Source organism: Haliaeetus albicilla, chromosome 25 (assembly GCF_947461875.1).
Source record: "Haliaeetus albicilla chromosome 25, bHalAlb1.1, whole genome shotgun sequence".
Lineage (NCBI taxonomy): Eukaryota > Metazoa > Chordata > Aves > Accipitriformes > Accipitridae > Haliaeetus > Haliaeetus albicilla.
The window spans coordinates 4,602,047-4,616,493 of NC_091507.1; the positions used below are offsets into that span (position 1 = coordinate 4,602,047).

The 14,447-nt window shown below is 44.6% G+C and overlaps 1 protein-coding gene across 2 annotated transcripts in view; it reads right to left on the reverse strand.

Moving 5' to 3' along the window:
• Positions 1-12,464, reverse strand: part of TBL1X (transducin beta like 1 X-linked) — a 203,188-nt gene extending 190,724 nt beyond the window's left edge. Inside the window, exon 1 of one of the 2 annotated variants that reach the window (XM_069770431.1) lies at positions 12,252-12,464. The gene's annotated coding sequence lies outside the window, so the exon portion shown is untranslated. Of the gene's footprint in view, positions 1-11,565; positions 11,649-12,251 lie in introns of those variants that run through there. The other variant, XM_069770432.1, reaches the window with a different exon arrangement.
• Between the last annotated feature and the right edge of the window lie 1,983 nt (positions 12,465-14,447).

Consider the following 14,447-nt stretch of genomic DNA (forward strand, 5'->3'; position numbering starts at 1 on the left):
TCCTTTTATAGGCAATTCTTGAAGAAAGTATAACAATAGTTGTAATTTTCAGTATTTCTAAAAATGTCATATTCTAATTACAAAGTACTGTTAGTCTTTATTCTGATGCGCACACACAAAAAGGTAAAATACGGTTTATTACATTTCAATCTAAGAGATTAACACATTACTATTTATTTTTATTGGCAGTATGCCCAAATACCCCAGATCTGCAAGAGTGATAGTGAAAAGGGAAATATTTCAGGCCTCAAAGAGAGTAGATCTATGGTTGCCTGGAATGTGTAAACAGCCAGAGCCTGTTTTACTTCCCACCCCCACTCTCACCACGCACACCTCCTCTACCTAACCCCTCCTAACATCAGCAAGGACTGCTGCTCTCAAGCAGAGGAGAGAACAGAAATGTAGTAACATCAAATAACAAAATTCCTGACATTTTAAGATGTAAGAATTTGGATTTACTGAACTGTGATGGTACATATAAATGGCTGGAGTTTAAAACAAAATCAGTACTGCGTAAGACCCAAAAAAATAAAAGAAAAGAAAGATCATTTGAGCAGGCTTGCTATGTGACAGACCTGATAAACACAAACTAAGGGAATCCAAGTGCTCCTCTCCAGATTATTCTTTGTGCAACTAAAGATCAGCCAGACCTGTGTTCTATCAGCGAATACCAATCACAGCTCTATATAAGAGAAGGGATATTTTCATAAAAATCTACACAATATAACAAAACTGATGCCAAAATTTAATGTTGGTATGAATTACCTTCTGTGAAAACAAAGATTATTACTTGCATAATGATATATACACCCACAAAGCAGTAAGTCATAAAAATAGATATCATCACATCCTTAAAAAGTTTACAATATAATTAGATAGTGGTTTTTAATCTCTTTAAATTTGTAGACCTATAAAGAGACCTTGTACAGTGAATTTGAACAGAATGACACTAGACTTCCTTTTTCTTCCCCCCACAGATCTCTAAAAAAACCAGTCCATGTGTCCCCTAGAAGCTTGCAAGCTACGGTTTGAAACTACCATATTAGAGAACTCTTAAAACATTACTGCTGTTATTTACCTAGTAACTTTAGTCTTCAAAGAATGTACCAAAAAAAAAAGAGAAATAGCAATTAAAACATGTGAGCAAATGGCTCTGTATGATGCAAAGCTCAGAAAACCTGAGGGAATAAAAAGGGAAAACTTGAAAAAAATATATATAGTACAGCATAGAGTCAAACGCTGAAAGGCAGTTTCGTAATGTTGTTTACAAATAACAGGTCACACAGCTCTCATACTTTTCCTTTCTTTTAATTTTACCATTTTTATGAATGCATTTGGCTAACACTCAAAAGAACACATCCATAGACTAATGAGGGTAAAATGCTGGCTCAAAGGAGACACAAGCAAACAGTCTGTCAGCAGAGTATTTCCAAACAGTTGAAATCAATAACAAATTCAACCTAACCAAATGCAATGCATACAAACAGAAATTAAAAGACTGAGGCAACTGGCAAATACATAAATGATGCTTCAGGCCACAGGGCATACTTTCTCACATACGTTAGCACATTAAATAGGCTGGCAAGACATTCACTCCACTTGAGACACTAGAGAAATAACCATATGTATTTCCAAAGACAAAAATAACAATTAAGACAATGCTAACAGCATAAATAATTATATATTTATGTAAAACAACTATTTGTAGAATGTTTGAGTCATCAAATGAAAAAAGTTGGAGTCAGAAAATTTATTTTTAAGGTTAGAAAAATAAACTTAATGCTCCTTCTGTGAAATTTTCCTTCTCCACTGTTGACAAACACAGAGTAACCACCCCAGAGAAAAAACAGTAAATTAAAATAAAACACATACATCACATCACCAGTACACAGACATACCCATTCTAGGTTTTTTTGGCATTTAGGAGCCGTGAAACCTTCACATTTATTTCTATGGCCAGCATCTAACATGAAGGATGAAGCGCTGAGCTATGCACTGTCTGGCTTCTGCCTTCTGACTGAGCCTCCCTGGTATCAACCAAGCCAGCTGCAGGACTCGTACCTCCAGAAGACTTTGCTGAGCTGGCATTCACCAGTCGGCTAAGGTAGGCTGGGCGCTGCGGTCTGTGCGAAATAACGAGAGCGAGACTGCTGCGATTCATCGCAGAATGGGTTAGAGAAAGTACAGCTCCAGCCTCTGCCCAATGTAAAACATGCGGGGTGTACCTATCGCTGCGCGGGAAGGCTGGCACGTGGTCTCGACAGAGGGTATGGCATTTGTAACCCTCACGCAAAGACAAGCATCAGGTGCTGGACCTGACACGTTGCGCTTCTTACGTGACAGGTCACAGTTGGCAGAATAGTTTTGAGCCTGTACGTGATCTAGACAGGCAACGACGAGAGTGTCCCGCCACTGCTTGCCAGTTGCTTTACAGATGGCTGCTGCTAGGGTTGCTTACACCTTTTGATGTGGGCTGGCCTGAAAAAACTAAGGGCACTTGACTGAAAAAAGTCATAGGTTTCACGGATCCATCTAGAAACACAGAATCTAAGCTGGTCACTTTCCAATGTATGTGTCTGGAACCTCAAATTGCTAACTCTTATACTTTAAACTGCAAAATATTAAGCCTAAGTAAATTTCAACACAGCCAACAGAGCTCCTGCAGTTTAGAGAAACTGGGCTCTAAATCTCAACTTCATGTTTGTCAGCTACAGGAACTTCAAAGAACATTGTGAGCATTCAGATAAGAAAGGTATTCAAAATAGATCATGGAAGTTATGCTATACAAAAAAGACTACTTATGTGGGCTTCTGTTTCATTACAAGAACACGGGCTGTCAGGACTAAAGCTAAAATCACGCACCTCATCGGTCGCTTTAAAAAAGGCTCAGAAATGTTTACTTAATCAGTCAAGAATCTGTGCTGCCATCATATAAGGCCTGATCCTAGAAGTCTCCTGCACATGCCAAATACGTTTTTGCAACATCAGGCCATAGCTATAACAGGATTTGTGGAATGTTCAGAACACAAATGTATAATCAACTCTGTCCTTGCTGGAATTAGCTGTGTATTGTAGAGCTGACAGAAAGAAAAACTATGAAACACAGAAAATATCCATTAAAATGAAACCTCCTAAACTTCACTAGAAACTCCAACAGTTTTTATTGCGGGGGGGGGGATGAGGGGGAGGAGACACAGGGGGGACAGAGCACAACCAGTTAAAAAAAAAGTTTAAAGGTGATTACAAAAAGGTTGGAAAAACCCTAGAGAGGCTTGTTCAGAGGCAATCTAATACCCTAAACCCAACTCTGTTAGCCAAGAAACCAACTTACAGATTAACAGAAGATTAACAAATTAAAGCAATCATTAATTCTAATGCTAAACTCGCCACCAAAAAGGAGAAAATACTTTTTTTCATAACTTTCTTCTGATACTTTGCTATCCTAATTTATAATTTGATAGACAATAGGATTGTACTTAAGTAAGCAGAATTTTATATTCTCACTTTTTAATAAATGTGTTTTGGTTTTTAAAATTCTTCAAAACCAGTCATTAATAAAATCTTCATAGTAGTTCTATAGGATAGTAGGCAGATAAATAATTTACATTCCACTGTAAGTATCCAGCTGTGGAAAGGAGTGCCCTATCAATTGCCTTGTAAAGATGTTAAGGAACAGATTTTTTCTTTTAATAGATATATATTTACATTTACTTTAAAAACGGGGGAAAATGTTGTACTTCAAAATAATCTCATGCCAATATGAAGACAGGAGCAAGCAACCACAAAAGTATTCACTGTAATTATCTGAACGCTTTTTAAATATGTAGAACATACAGGCCACTATGTATTTTTAGTAAGAGGAAATTAAATTTCTTTCTTTCACACTGGACTCCATGTACATGACCACCTGCTACAACACACCTTATCTACAAAGCCACCATGCACCGAGTATGATCAAATTGACAATGTATAATTGCATTCAACATGTTGCCATTAGAGAACACAGAACCCTTCCATGTTTCAAGTGGGTTTTTTTTAACCATAAATACATGCTGTTGGTAATGTAATAGATACCATGAAGAATATATTGCTTACTCTAAGCAAAATTTAAAATAAAAAAATTTAATCCAGCAGTAAGCACATATGCAAACACGCAAAACATTAGAAAAACCAGACGCACACAAAAAGTCATTGCTGTAACCACTAACATATTAGAAAATACCCACATATCATACGTACTACCATCATAACACTGAAGAAATGCACAGGAGTAAGCGTTTTGAAGGCATGTCATTTTAGCCAAGAAAATAAAATACAGTTCAGAAAATTCTTAAAAGATTTTCATTGTCTACTTGACAGCCAGCAGGTTAAAACCAGTGTAGCCTAGCTTTTAAGGTAACCTAATGCCACTCTTTTTCCACTTTCTCACAAACTGCCCATCAAGGCCTACACTACATCCTATTTTTTACCCAACCTCTACCCAGCATTACCAGGCTAGGTAGTAAAGACGTGATGGTGGTCTCCCAGAAAAGTTGACTTCATTCATCAGCAATGAGAGTAATCATTATGTTAATGTTTTAGTAAACTTGAGCTGTATGTAATAAATACAGGTTCTTTCTTTCCACTCTAATATTGTATTTAGGGCCATCCTTTCAGCTTGCCTGATCTTTTTTTCCAAGCACATAAAATCCTGTGAGAATGAAGCTGGATGAATTTTTACGATACACTGTCATGCACTACTTTTAAACTAATTGGCTCATTTAAATTAACTGGTTATGTAAGATACTTATTGATACAAGCCAAAGTATCAGAGCCCAGCATGTTTGGGTTTCTTAATATAAAATCACATTCCTACAAATACAAATGAGCATTTTTAACAAGTTATAATACTATCAATCAAAAAAAACAGAGTAACAGTCAAAATGGAAATAAAGAAACCTTGAATACCTTTCACAGAATGACATAAAATCTGTGTCTTGTGAACATCATGCAATGTTATTAAAAATGTACCTGCTTCTGTTCCTTACTTTCATTTTTTGAGAACTGGGATAAGAAGGAAGATGTGTTCCTCATTAGAATAATCCTCAGCCTGCCTTTTATCTGTGCCTTCCAGATTACATTATTTTAGTTTAAAAGTCAACAAATTAAAAAGAAAACCATATTAACTACATAAAACTACAGAAGCTCTTGTATTAAAAAAGGACAAAACTCAATCCAAAAAGTAAAAAAAAAACCAAAGAAACAAAAAAAACAACCAGCAGGCAAAGCTAAGCTACAATGAAAGAGAGCTGAATGCATATAATTGGAAGCATTACCAATACCTTCTGAAAAAAATTAGAAAAGATTGGGTGTGTTTCAATCAATTCTATAATCAAATTCCTAGAGGTCTAATTCACATGTGCATGTAAATGGACATGAGAAGAGCTAGGTTTGTTTTGTGACTGTAAAAAGCACCAGAGAGATAGATAGCTATCCTTGGAAACTAATCCCCACAATATGAACAGGCACTGTCTGTACTTGGATTCTCTGTCCCACCCTGTCAGCAAAGCTCGACCCTATCTGTGGAGAATGCTCAGGAAGATGGTAATTTTGCCTCGATCTCTCTGCTGAGATCAGGGTTTAAATTTTACTTCTAAGAGCAACCAAAAACCGAGCGGAATAAAAAAAAAATTAAAAAAAAAAAGGAAGAAAAAATGAAGAGATTATAATTTTGAAGTTCGAACGCATCCCCCAGCCACATACGGTACCCCAGTTGTCTCCTCCTGGTCTCACCATGCTCAGTCAGATGTACAAGCACAGCATCCACTCCTGACTTTGCCACATTTCAGCAAGCACATCATTAAAGGGTGCTGCACCTCTGTCTTCTCCCAAAACCTGACATCCAGCCTGGCTCAGTCCTACATCCATTTTGCTGTCTCTGCACCACCTCAGGTGCTGCTGACCAGAGCCTGAAACCTAAGCACATCCTAGTTCAGGGTTTGAGAGCCTACCCATCACACTCCAGCACCATTCTCCAGCCTCAGGGTGACTCGTTTTTTCTCCAAAGTTACTTTTCAGACTACCTTAACCCTACCTACATACGTACAAATGTATGTACGTGCACACACTCAGACACACGACAATTAGTGTAGTTCATTTTAAACAATTAATATTTGTGAAGCTGACTACTGGTTAACAACCCCAACTGAGACTATGTGCTAACAGAAGTCTTAATACTAATGGGTCTCTGGACGCACCCATATCCTCTGCCAGCAGAAACTAAACTCACTGGCATAGACAGCAACCAACTTGTAGCTGCTGAATGACACTGGAGCCATCATATGGTTATAACAATTCCTAACTGTAAGTTACCAACATATATGGATTCACAAAAAAAAAAAATCTGTGTTTTTACTTCACTTTGTAAAGATCTCATGTACGTAGTAACTGTATACTGTGAAGAGCAATTCTTTTAGAAGAATGCCTTTCCAATGATTTTGCTGTGGGCTACTGGGTTGTGTTCAAATTGGCACAAACTCATCAGTGGACACTTCTAAGCGTGAAGCGTAACATCAGCGGTATACATGTTAATCGTAACAATGCAACAGCACCCTTTCAGCAGTACTATTATAACATGATTATTCTGTTCAGAAATATGAATCTTAAATAGTTGGCTTCACCTGAACTGTGGAGAATATTCTGCACAGTTTCTGTCCAGTGGTACAGGATTAATGAAGAGCTGATAGTGCTACACAGCAAAATACAGCAGAAGCCAAAGTTGTACATCCCGTGCAGTTGTTGCCTTCAAAAAGGAGCACAACAAATGTATTATTCTGCAGAAAGACAAAGGGAATCTATCCACCAAAAGAAAATCCTCTTTGTTTTCTTGAAGATAACGTCAAAGGATATTTTCCAAGTATTTTTAATGCCTAAGGAAAAATGTTGCTTCTCTGCTCTATCAATAATTTATTGCAGGTATGGGAAAGTTGTGTTTCAATAGGGGGGAAAAAAACTATCACATTTGATGTTACCACATCTTTCCACCTAACAAAATTATGATTTTATGTAACAAAACGCATTCTAAACCCACTACATAGTAGTAAGAGGTTAAACTGTAACTAAGAATTAGGAGCTTAAATGAAATTTAGGTCAGTAAACGCAATCACGTTTTGAATGGCAGTGGAGTGATGTATAGAGCAACCGTTACATATTAATGGAGAACACTGCTTTTTCAAAAGCCTTGTTTCACCCTCCGATGGCAAGAGTCAATAAAACTTAGCACTTAATTAGACAAAAGTATTTTGATGAGTGTATATATATATATACAGAATTATTACACGTTATTAGTGCTACTCATCTGTTCATTAACAGGCTGCAAGTCGTGTCATCTAAGCATCAAGAGGCACTGTTTTAGTGTCCATGTATTTAGTGTACTGTGTAACTTGTCATAGCAAACGCGTAAGATTCAACACCCAAGCGAAAGCGCATTTATGCAATGTGCTCAGTTAAAATATTAAAATAATTGCTTCTTCATAGTACAGTTCTGTTGTTATGATTTTGTATTGCATAGATACTATATGTTTCTTGGCATAAAATTCCGTTGTAACTTCATATAAAATTATGAATCTTTACATGCACTCCAATTTAAATAGGACAAGCAGACATGTATTGATTGTCCATACTACAAATAGAGGAGGTCAAGAAATGGGGTTAAACACTGTGATGCCCCTTTTATTGCATAAAGTCAACAAGATTATAAAAATGGAAGCCAAATCATCAGAAGTGCCTAACGCCGAGCCTCTCTTCCTACTGCAGTCATACTAGTAACCCAGAGTAAAGAAAAGGACTGGTGGCTGGGACCTGGACAGAGGATTACAGAGGCAATATGCAGACTGCATGTACAGCCATATACTCTTCTTTCCTCAAACAACAACTGAAAAAATCCAGTACCTGCTGCTAGAGTCCAGTATTTTTAAGGCATCAATATCACTTAAACTAAATACGAATATGCACAACAGAAGCAATGCAGGATGCCTGTGCTCCTTAACCTTCAAAACCAGCCATGTATCCATCGTTAAACTGGCTTTCAGTTGAGCTAGCAGAAGCAATTTTGTATTTCTATGGAATTACTAAACATTAGTAACTATAATTTGTAAATCTCCACCTAGGATAAGATCTCTACACAACTGAAGAAAACTGTCAATAAACGACAACCTTTTCTTATGAGACTGAACACCCTCCTTTGATTCCTCCTAGCTCTTACGCACACAGTCCTAAGTTCGGGGGGCTTCTTGTGTTTGTAAACCAAAATACTGACAGTCATTCTTAAATGAAATTCCATTGTATTAATGGCCAGACTGCCACAAAAAAAAAAGCCTTTAAAATATTCTCTTGCTTACCAAAGAAAAGGAAATAACCTAAACCCCATTTTTCACCTATGGACGTTTGTTTCACTATCATTAAAATGACAGATTTCGTATTGACAGGAAGGCTGCTATTCCTATGTAGAGCTGTAGTTCCAATGTTTTCATTTAATTTCAACCAACTTGTCCAAGTAGGCCATTTGGTAGAAACCTATAAATGGCACCCAGGGGGTCTGGGTTCTTGCTGTAAAGAGGTCAGCTATTTCCTCCTAACTAAAAATAGGCAAGAGGAGGGAGGGGAAGAGGGAATGGAGTTTAATTTAGCAGCTGAAAAAGAGTTTACAAAATTACTTCCATCTTGCCTCATAATGAAGATTATGAAAAAAAGAATCTGCCCTCAAGAGTTACAAAACCTGGGTCGTTTTATAGGCAGGCTGGTGTACATAATCTAAAATAATACTAGGAATTAAAAGAGTAACAGTAAAGAGGATCCGGGGTACGGATTGCACGTCGTGAAGGCGAAGGGATGCCCGCACCCTCTTTGCGCAGAGCGGCCAGGTTTACCGGCAGCAGCGCTGCCAGGTGTTAACAACTCTCCTCTCTCCTACCAGCTGAGGTCACACCGCTGTCCCGCAGATAAGGCGCTACAATCAGCTGCTGTTCCCCTGAGTCAGTTTTTTCCACCATTTACCCTCCTGGCTTTTTGTCTCCTGCACTTACTCACATGACAACCTTTTGTTGCGGGTTGCGCCTACGATATTCCCAAAATGGCCCCGATTTGAATGGGGGCCCATTGGCACTACTATAAGATAAAACAACATCGGTTCAATACCAACTACAGCATGAATTCTAACTCCGGACTCTATTAACAGTAGCCAAGAGAAAACAGCAAGAGCTAATGGCACCCACCCGCTACCTACAGCGATCGCCAGGCTAAAGCCCTGGGACGAGTTTCCCAGCCTCATCTCCACGACAAACCAAACTCAGCATATCGCTGAATCTTAGGCATATCACACCACTGACTTATCTCAGCTACCGAGAAACAACATCCCGCCCAGACCGGAGGACGTTCTCTACTCCCTCCAAGCTCAGGGATGTAGGCCTTTAACGACTGCCGCTACCAGAGTCGTCTCCGTTCAGGAAGCTCTTCCAGGAGGCACGGCACATGAGACGTATCAAGCGGACAACAGGTCTGCTTCTGGCCCTGTCGCAACGGAAATGGGAAAAGTCCATCTGTAGATCAATGAGAGGAGCAAAATGGGGCAAACTGGCGGAGCAGAAGCCTGACAATGCCAGGCACAGACATGTCCCCCTTCACTATCAAGGATTTAATTTATTTTTGCTCTTTCGATACACTTATTGCAGAGGATACTTGCCACCCACTATAAAGAAGAACAAGTAGCCTAACTCACGGCAGTGGCATGGCGGAGGACATTGGAGTGATCTTACTTAATTGGGTGGGGGAAGGGCAGAGGATGTATTCAGGTGACAACTTATCTGCGGGGGGGGGGGGGGGTTGTCCTACAAGACTTGGACAGTTGTGTAGTTGCCAGTGTTTACGTGTATGTGTAATTTCTAATCCTCTTTGCTTCTGAAACACACTTTTTTCATCTTAGGGGGAGAAAAAAAAACACCTTAGCTGTTGCTTAGCTCACTGAAGGTGTTAAACTGAGACGACTACAGCAGCTCTGCTCAAATCTCCACCGGATTTACCATTATTGCGTAGAACCCAAGAAAGGTTTAACGTATTTTTAATGTGATAGAATCCTCCCCCTCTCGCCTTCCTTTTTCCTCCCACCCCCTCTACAAGCCTTCTGTGGAAAGCTTCCCTTTTTTACTATCATTGTCATTGAGATGTTGCAATTATTATCTGTAACTGTTTTAAAAAAAAAAAAACAACACAACAACAACAACAAAAAAACCCAAACCAACAAACCAATGCCGAAACACACTAGGACAATCCTGCTCTCTTGCCAACAACATCTGCTATCACAGAATGAATGTATTTACTTCAAAACCTGCCCAGTGTCTCTGTATTTGACAGCACGTTAACTGTAGGACAGGAAGAGGCCTAAATCCAGCATGTGCAGCCACATGGTAAGCAAGGTATATTATGTTAAATCTTGTACATGCCACACAAGCAGTCCCAGTTAAAGGATCGCTAACAAACAGGCTAAGGAAGAAAGATATGGCATTGTATTTGTCATGAGTAAAGACCTTGTATTTATTACCTACAATCAGATTTCCCTCTGGCACAATATATTTATTTTCATACTATTAGCCTAAAATACCAGTCTTGAAATTTTAATTTTACACTCCATTTTATTCCAAGCATCACTTGAGGAGCAGTCTTTTCAATGGAGTGTTTCAGCTTTCTGCAACATTGTGCTGCAATATTTTCTTTTTTTCGTGAAACACTCAATGAGCGCCACCAAACAGACCACTTCCCCTCCCCCCACCAGCACACATGCACACACACACACACACATCTACACTTTAAGACTTGTGCGTCAAGAAAGGAAAAACGTCGTACAAATCCTCGTGGAGAACAGCAAGAGACATGTTAAGACAACATAAAGGAAAGCCTTTATTCGGTCTAAACACCGACTTTGAGAAATTAACACGCAAGCCGAACTTTTAGGGTGTGGCTTTGTGTTTTTCTCCCCCTTTTTGTGCCGTGCAGGACGTCTACTCGAGGACCCAACAACGTATAATTAAATAGGTCAAGGGTCATTGGCTTTACATCACACCACACCACTATTTAGCCGCGCACCGAACCGAAATATCAGACCAACCGCCGAGATTAAACCCGCACCGCAAAATGGGGAAGCAGCTCAGGGAGATGACAGCAGTTGAGAGAAAGGTGTCCGCCACCTCCCCACCCCGGGGGGGGGATTTGGGGGGGGGGGTTTAGGGAGGGGGGGTGTCTGCACCCAGCGCCCCGCCGCTCCCCTCCAGGAACCGCACCGAAGGCCGAGGCCCGCCGGCCTGCCACAAACCCCTGTGCAACAGGTCTGCGGCCCCGCTCCCCCCGGCCTCCAGCACCCGGGTCCCCCCGAGGGGCTCCCCCCCGGCCGCCCCGCCGCCCCTCCATCAGCGCCGGGAACGGGCTTGGCAGCAGCGTATCGCACCGGGACAGGGGGGGGAGGTGGGCACCGGGGGGGGGGGGGGGGGGGCGCGGATTGGGAGGGGGGCAGGGAGGGGGATTAACTTGTTTACCTACTTGGAAGTAAAACTTCGATGCACGGGAGCGATCGGCCCCTCCGCCCGCTGCTGATTCAAGCCCTGGCGATGAATGGGATTCCCCTCCCCCACCCGGGCTCTGCAAACTCCACACTTGAGCGTGAATACCTCACATTCCCCCCCCCGCCCCCGAGCATTTATCCTTTTGGTTTTTTTTTTTTTTTGTGGAAGAGAAAAAATACATTAAAATACTATCTCAGAAGTAGGGAGCCGCTCCAGAATCTGTCCACCCCCTCCCCCGGCCCTGGGGTCGGTCTGCTCGGGGACAGATGAAAGCACACCCGCCACCGAGACGGCAGCCCCACACGCATCGCCTCCGGAAAAAAAAAAAAGAAACAAACAAAAAAAACCACCAGAAAAACCCAACAACAACAACCACCCCCTAAAAGACCCCCCCCCAAACGCCCAGGTTCAAAAAACTTCGTCATAACAGGCAGCGGCTGAGAGACCCCCCCCTCGGGCGGGTCAGCCCGCCCGAGCCAGGGCAGGCTTCCACAGGGGACGCCGGGGGGGGGGGGGGCGGCCTCAGGCTCGGGGGGCTGCGCTGGGGAAGGACGTTTGTCACCTCGGCGCGTGTAAGAGAGAGAAAAAAAAAAAACTGAGAGGAAAAAAAAAAAGAAAAAAAAAAAGGGTCCCCAGGATGAATAATCCGCCTCGGAAACTCACCTCGCTCAGCGGGCGTTAAAGGCACAGCTCCCGCTCCCGCGGGCGGCGGGGGGGAGAGCCTCAACTTCTGCGGGCGGCGCTGAGCGGAGACTTTCCCCTCACTTGCCGCGCATGGTGCAACTCCTCTTCCCCCGGGGTCCCGGCCAGCCTGCGAGGAGACTGTAAATCCCCCCTCGCCGCCGCCGCCGCCGCACACGCCTCCTCCTCCCCCCCTCCGCGCGTTACGGGCGGCACAAGGAAGTCCCGGAGAGTGGGAAGGGGGAAAACGGAAAGTTTTGGGGCGGAATGGCGGGTCAGGAGGTGGCGGGGCGGGCGAGGTGGGGAAGAGGAGGAGGAGGAGGAGGAGGAGGAGGGGGGAGGGGGGGGAGAGTTGGCGGTTGGCGGGGCCGGTGCGTGGCGCGCGGCGGCGGCGGGAGCGGCGCGAGCGGCGCTGAGGGGAGCCGGCCGCGCCCGGGGCCCGCCGCCGCCGCCGCCGCCGGGCGGGAGGGAGGGAGGGAGGGAGGGAGGGGAGGGCTGGGTGGAGGAGGTGGGGGGGGGGGGCGGCGAGCGGCGGAGCCCAGCGGTGGGGGGGGGGGTGTGAGGAGGGGGGGGGCGAACCTGCCGCGCACCCCCACGCAGGGACACGCGCCTTCGGCCGCCGCGGGCCTCCCCAGCGCCGCCAACGCCCCCTCGGGCTGCCCTCAGGTAACTCCCGCCACTCGCCTCCCGGCGGTGTTTTCGGTATTTTTTTTTTTTTTTTTTTCGGTACCGTCCTGCCCCCCCCCCCCCTCCTCCGTGACAGAAACCCAGCGACAAACCAGCCTCGCGCGCACCCCTCCCCCCCCCCTCAGGAGCGCGGCGTCAACCTTGCGCGAGGCCGGCCGGCGGGCCACGCGCTGCCCGCGGCCTCCCTCCCCACGCGCGCCGTACAGCGAGGCGGCCGGGCCCCCCGCTCCCCTCGCCGGCGGTTAAACGTTAATGTTGTTGTTTGTCGTCGTTTGTTGTTATCGGAGTTTGAGGCGGGCGGGCGAGTTGGGGGGGGGGGGGCAACGCAATTGTCTGAGCCCTCGCGGTAAATCAGCGAGGGGAGCGCGGCGGCGTTGTTATTGTTGTTGTTGTTATTCTTATTCTTATTATCGCTATGACGTTTCGCTTGGCACACCGAAGCGAGCAAGGGTGCGATGACCCACGCGGGGCACGCTCCCCCAGCCCAGCGCTGGTGGGAAGGGGGGGGGGGGGCAGCGCGATGGCTGCTCTCCACGGCTGTGAATCAGCAGAAACGCGCTCACGGGGGGGGGGAAACGCCGGCGCTCTTCAGCCTCCGGCGCGCCCGTCCCGTGTCCCCGCGTGTCCCCCCCCCTTCCTCCTCCTCCTCCTCCTCCTCCTCCCCGGGGCGGCGGGAGCGGTGCGCGGCCCCACGCGGGGCGGATGATGCAACGCGGCCGAGCTCCATGTGCTTCCCCTCCCCCGCCCACGGACCGCGCCGGGCTCCTGGGTTGGGGTGGTTGGTTGTTTTTTGGTTTTTTTTTTTTTGCCTTTTTTGCCTTTTTTTTTTTTTTTTTTTTTTTTTTCCGCCTGGAGGGTCACCCGGCGGCTGATTGATTCTCCTTTCGCCCTGCTCAGTCATTCGGGGTTGGAAAGTAAATAACAAGTTGACATCATTACCGCGCTCCGCAGTGCCCCGCCGCGCCGCTACCGTGCGGCGACGAGTAGCTGCGCACGCAAAAAAAAAAAAAAAAAAAATTAAAAAAAAAAAAAAATCATCCCCCGCCGCCCACCCGGCACGGCGGGGGGCCGGAGCACCCACCCCCCCGGCCCTGCTCGGCTCGTACCTCCGCGGTTTTGGGTTTTTTTTTTCTTTTTTTTTTTTTTTGGTGGTCGCAGCCCCGCGACGCCGCCCCACCCCCCGGCCTCGTGGTTAATGTCACGCAAATAATAAGATTATCTGGATGTTGCCCGGCTGTCTGCCTCGGTGGGCTCATCCTGGTGACAGCAAGACTCGCTCGGCACCGAAAGTTGGATTTATTCTTGGTTTTTTCCAAATGACCTTTCCCACTTTGGGTTTTTTTTTTGGTCTTATTTTGACATTAAAGGGAATTTCATGCTCGTTATACATTCAGCCCAAAGCCTACATATTTGCTGTCACCAAGAGTTCTTATGGAAAGATATGATGTCATCCAAGGCAGCCCAACACAGCTCATTGCTACATACATCCAC